This window comes from Gopherus evgoodei, chromosome 6 (genome assembly GCF_007399415.2).
Source record: "Gopherus evgoodei ecotype Sinaloan lineage chromosome 6, rGopEvg1_v1.p, whole genome shotgun sequence".
In the NCBI taxonomy this organism is placed as follows: domain Eukaryota; kingdom Metazoa; phylum Chordata; order Testudines; family Testudinidae; genus Gopherus; species Gopherus evgoodei.
The window spans coordinates 92771265-92777266 of NC_044327.1; the positions used below are offsets into that span (position 1 = coordinate 92771265).

The 6002-nt window shown below is 37.6% G+C and overlaps 1 pseudogene; it reads right to left on the bottom strand.

Moving 5' to 3' along the window:
• Positions 1-1093: 1093 nt before the first annotated feature.
• On the bottom strand, positions 1094-5553 carry LOC115654046 (annotated as a pseudogene).
• Positions 5554-6002: the final 449 nt, after the last annotated feature.

Consider the following 6002-nt stretch of genomic DNA (forward strand, 5'->3'; position numbering starts at 1 on the left):
CATTTCATAAAAATAAACCCTCACACTCTAGATGTTTTACTGTGACCTTAAATTCCTCCTGACTGTGTCTGACCATCTACTCATTCTGTCTCTCTCCTCATCCCTTCTGGGGTTAGTGAACAATATGTTGCCTTTTCCCAGAGTGGTGTTCACCTCACAAAAATAATTAGTCCGTTTAATCTTGACATTTACTGCTCTCCTAACCATGGTAGGTAAAGGTATTCAGCATTATAACTGAGTACCTACTTCACCACCATTAGTACAAATTGGCCTCATTGGGACTGCTGACAAGGATGCTAAGGACTCAGTGGACATAGAAAAATAATTAACTTCTCACTTCTAGAGGAGAGCTTCCCAAACCAGGGTTGAGTGGGTGGGATGGAGAAGCTAGCATAGCAGTTGCCCCTGCTATATTTATTTTATAGCTAAACTGGTGTCTTCAGTTTCTAGGACTGTCATTTTGGTGCCTTACATTACTCAAGTACCACAACTGAAAAAAAAAAATACTAGCCCCCGTGCCTTTTCCCTCTTTGGATCCATGGGCAGCAGTTATACAGACAGGCATAATTTTAACGCAGGATGGAATAAAGCTGAGCAATATGATTTAAGCAGCCAGTGTATAATCTGACTCACCACAGAATATCAGGAGGAAGGGAAACATTTTTTCAGGTTCAGTTCAAATGTTTGAATTCAGTGCTCTGAGAGTGAAGTGAACTGAAGGTGAACTCAAGTGAAACCTGGGGCCTGATGCTGCCAGAAGGAGAGACGTTTTGGAGCATGAGCTTTTGTGGGTGAATACCCACTTCCTCAGATGCATGTATTCACCCACGAAAGCTCATGCTCCAAAACGTCTGTTAGTCTATAAGGTGCCACAGGATTCTTTGCTGCTTTTACAGATCCAGACTAACACGGCTACCCCTCTGATACTTGCCAGAAGGAGAAACACTGCTCGGCTTCCTTCCAAGCTTGAAACAAGTTCAGAACACTCGGCGTACACTGAGGATGAGTTGGCTGTTTCATAAAAGGAGAAGATGCTCCAGATATTAAAGACTTGCCTTGTACTGAAGGCTCCTGTTCCAGAAAAGGCCGCTTTCTACTCCTCTGGTTTGTAGTTTACACAATGCTCCTTCGTTTTCTCACATGGTGGGTCCCTGTGCCATTTATTAGCCATTTCCTCCATCAGACTCATGGAACTCTCTCATCATCTTGTACATGAGGTGGCATTTCTATGCACAAGTTGGATTATATTTTTCTTCTCCAGTTTGGGTGCGTGAGAGGCTGTACGTATAAAGCAAGGGGAAGACATGCAGGATAAGATTAAAGTTAATAGGATGAGTGACAACAAATTTCTGGCCATGTGCATTCAGTGCAACTTACGCAAAAGGATACAATTCTTTGCCATAAATGGCTAAACTGGAATCATGAACAGCAGCAAAACACTTGCAATTTTTTTAGCTTTTGCTTCCTTCAAGTCATTAGAATGGAGCTTAGAACGTCTTGCAATTTATAACTGTGCTGCTATTTAGGAAGTTTCCAAGTCTTCTAAACTTCACAAATTGTATTTTGGATTATGAGCCATGAAGTGTCCTTAAAGGTGCCCATGGACATGAACTGACATCAGTTGAAGACATGCAGGCATAAGCAAGCACGCTCTCTTGAGTTAAACCCAAATTGCAATTTCTATCATAAACTCCCCTTTACAGCTGTTCAGAACTTTCTCAGCCAAGATCTTTTCTGGGTGATTTTCTGCCATTGTGGGGTTTCCTGTACCATCCTCTGAAGTATCTCGGCCTGGCCTCTGCCAATGACAGTATATCATACTAGTTAGACCATAGACTTGACCTGTATGGCAATTCTTAAGTAACTATGTACTCGTGAATTCAGTAGGATTGTTCATAATGGAATTATTCACACAACTTAATGTTGCAGGATCTGTCCTATAATTATCACATTTATGTGCCTGCTGGATGCTACTGGCTAAGATGAAACACTGTTCCATGGCCCAAATTATTTCCCCCCCCGCCCAAAAATTATATAGCAGAAGTAGGTGAAATATGTAACTTCTGTAATGGACTTTCCATTAAACCATGTTTACTGTCAGCAAGTTGTTAGGTTCTAAAAGAAAGCAGGAGGTATTGAAGAATTTTGGGGCACGTGGTATGCATGTTGTTGAAGTAAATGGCATATCACATGCCTGCTTTTGCACTGTGGTATGCCAACAAGCTGTGCCATGTCAATGCTAGTTTATGGTATGCCACAGCCGAAAAGCAGGTGGATCACATGCCTTTCACTTCCATAGCATGCACACCACATGTCATGGCCCTCTCTCATTTTGAGTTACCAATGTCTATTCTGTTGTGTTCTCCCTCACATGGTACCCCTAAACATGTTGTCAGCAAGACAAAAGCATATGTGGCTCTGACATCAGGATTTGTGAACAAGACACACATCTGCACAAGTGATTTTGTCTATTAATCTTTTCCATCCACACTTGCTCACTAACAAATGCACTCTACAAGTAACACTAGCGTGACAGAATGAAAATGACCTGTGGATTGGATAGCAGTCAGCTATGAGGCCTTTTTATACCACTCCCTCCCATTCTTGATACAAAGTTAACTTGTAGGAAATAATGGAAATATGTAAATAAATGTTGAAGTGGTACATGAGATCCACTTCCCAGGGATTCTGGTATCCAGAGAGGATTAGATGATTACAATCAGAACAAGGATTGCAGCAGAAGATGGCAAACAATTTGGGGGACAAGACAAAACTGACAGGTAAAAACTGTGAACATAAACCAGCACAAAACCAGTGGAACCATAATATAAAGCCTTGGGTGGAGGGCAGAGAATCAAGAGGGGAGGTGAAATAATGTAAATTATTCAGCACAAGAGTCTATTTTTTCAGTCTCTCTCCACCTGCCATGCTTGAAATACCCATTAAATACATTCAGTTTTGACATATAGTCAATTAGGTACTCTTTATTATATAGGGAAGGCACTTAAAGTGTCCCTTTTCTCTAACATATTATAATTGTATATTGTCTCTTTAAAGGGATTTTCCTAAGAAACATCTTGTCAAAGTTAGTTACAGATCTGAGAGGATAATTCACAGTGAATAATTTACTCAGCACATTTTGCCTCATTTTCTGTTAAAAAATTGTCCAACAGCCAATTGTGATTTCCTATACTTTATTCAAAATGTATTTCCAGAATGTTTTGAGAATATTATATTTAATCTGGAATAATGATAGTGAATTTGGTACTTGGTATTTAAGCTGTGTTGGTGAGTTGTTATTGTAGCTGGGCAGACTATTCACAGTGAACTAGACCAGCATTTCCCAAACTTTTTTGGCCATGGAACACTTTTTAGCCTATCACGGAACACTTATAATATTATATTGTAGTCGTTTGGTTTTCAAATTAAAAATTGCATTATTTATGCTCAAATATATTTTATTTTATAAAACAAAGCAAAAATACAAATTTAAAATAACTTGAACTAACAATTTCTAACTGGAAAGTGTGTATAAAGTAGTACAAAAATCAAGTGCAAGACTCAAAATTAAAACAGTGTTCTACTTAAAAAAACCTGTTTTTATATATACACAAACACCAAACAAATTAGATGTTTACTAAGAAAATCTATTTTTATAAACAGAAATACAAATTTGGATTTAAATGGATTGGTGTTTCTGCAAATTCGCTTAATATTAGGAATAATGCTGGAAAGTTGAATCCTCATGTCAGGTGCAGCATCAAGTCTATTCCTATATTTGGTTTTTGTTGCAGTATGATACGAAAATCCAGTCTCACACAAATAAGTTGTAGCAAAAGGAAGGAGCACTCAAACTGCACGTTTAGCTTCTATTAGGCTGCTCCAAAACTTATTCAGCGGAAGATCCTTACACTTTTGTTTCAAATCAGAGTCAGAAATTAAGTCAATTAGGCCTTCATAATTGTGTGTAGTAAAGCTGACTGGTTTGGCTGTCATAACAAATGGATTTCGAACCCAAGCATTATCATCAGTAATTGTAGGAAAATATTCTAATAAAGAGGCCTGCAAGTCATGTTAGTGCTGTAAAATGGTGCTGGAAACTTCTTCATGGACTGTAGAATTTATTTCAGTCAGAAATTCATGTACTGTAGGGAAGCAGTTGAAGTTATTCTCTTCTACAGAAGAGGCCCAGAATTCCAGTTTCTTTTTTAATGATGAAATTTTATCCATTGTAGTAAAAATAGTCACATCCTTTCCTTGCAGTGACAGATTAATTTCATTTAATTTTGCAAAAATATCTGTAAGATACTTTTCATTAGCCGTGAGGAATTTGTCAGACAGTAATTCAATTTTTGTCCTGAATTATCTGAAGTGAAGAATACTAGTAGTCCACTATGAAGCTCAAAAAGCCTCACAAGCACTTTTCCTCTGGATAGCCACCTCACTTCTGTATGTAAAAGAAGTGTTTTGTGCTGACTACCCATTTCCTCACACAAAATTTTAAATAACCTGGATTGAAGTGGTTAAGATTTGACAAAATTGACCATTTGTATTGCTTCATCGAGCACAATTTTCAGATGTGCTGGTATTTTTTTAACTGTAAGTGCTTGTCTATGTAGAACACAATGACTCTTAGTGCTTTCTGGTGCCACATTTATGATTCGCGTTACAGCTTCCTTCATCTTCCCGATCATTGCCTGAGCACCATCAGTACATACATCAATACATTTTCCCCAACTAATTTCATGCTTTCTGATAAAATTGTTTATGCAGTTGAATATTTCTTCTCCAGTTGTGTTGTTTTGCAGAGATTCATGTAAGAGCAGGCACTCTTCAATAATATTATTAAATCTATATTGGACAAATACTAGTAGCACAGCAAGTCCTGAAACATCAGTGGACTCATCTAGCTGCAATGAATACTCTTGGCAAATTTTCAGTCGGCAAACTAGCTTTTTTTCTATGTCATCGGAAAGATCTTTAATACGGCGTGCAACAGTATTATTTGACAACTGTACAGCATCAATTTTTTCACCAGACTGCTTGATCAACATGCATGTTACAATATCTTTCGTGCAAGGCTTGATAAGCGTTTCTTCAATAGCATGAGCTTCTCTGGCAAGCACTATTTGGTAACTTACTCTATAAGATGCCTCTGTTGCACTTTTGTTGTCTGTTTTAGCAATTTTAATCATCGAAAGTTTACAATTTCCAAGTGAGTCACACTTCCTTTTGAAAAAACTTATATCTTTGTTTTTGTATTCAGCATGCTTGGTTTCCAAATGCCTACGAAGTTTAGCAGGAAGCAATGAACTGTTTCCTAGTATTTTGTTGCACACGACGCATTGCGCATCAGGAACATCTTTATTTTCAACACAAGTAAAACCGAAAGACAAATAACTTTCATCTTACTTTCGGTCTTTTAACACTTGTTTCTTCTTGTTTTTTGATATACTTCAGTGAAAATTCTTTCACCTTGGATAACTCACTAGTACTAATAGATTTTTCAGCAACAAAAGACTGCAATTGTACATCCTCACTTTGAAGTGTCATAATATTTTGCTTGTTTATTTCGGCCACAGTAGGAATACCAGAAGAACTTGCTTTTGGTTTCAAAGTTCTTCTTTTAGCCACAAATCCATGGTGTTATGTTTAGTAACAATATTTAGAAATACTGATTTTTGTCAGATTTTGTTTGTCACAAATATTTATATTGTTTCGAGCAAAGTTAGTTTAGTTGTGCTTATTGCACACACAGTAAAGACCCACAGGTTTGAACGTGTTGAGTGGATATGTTATATTCAAAATGGCCTAAATAGAATGGTGTGTGCATACCACTGCAGTTCGCACAGCCTCGAGAGGAAGGGGTATGATGTCACTAACTGAAACGTGCCCAAAAGGGGTGGATGTCAACATGCTTGTGTGCCATGTTCTCTTTACGTAATGATATTCAATATGAGATCTATCAATAAGCGGAAGAAGAGTTTTATGTTAAATTACAG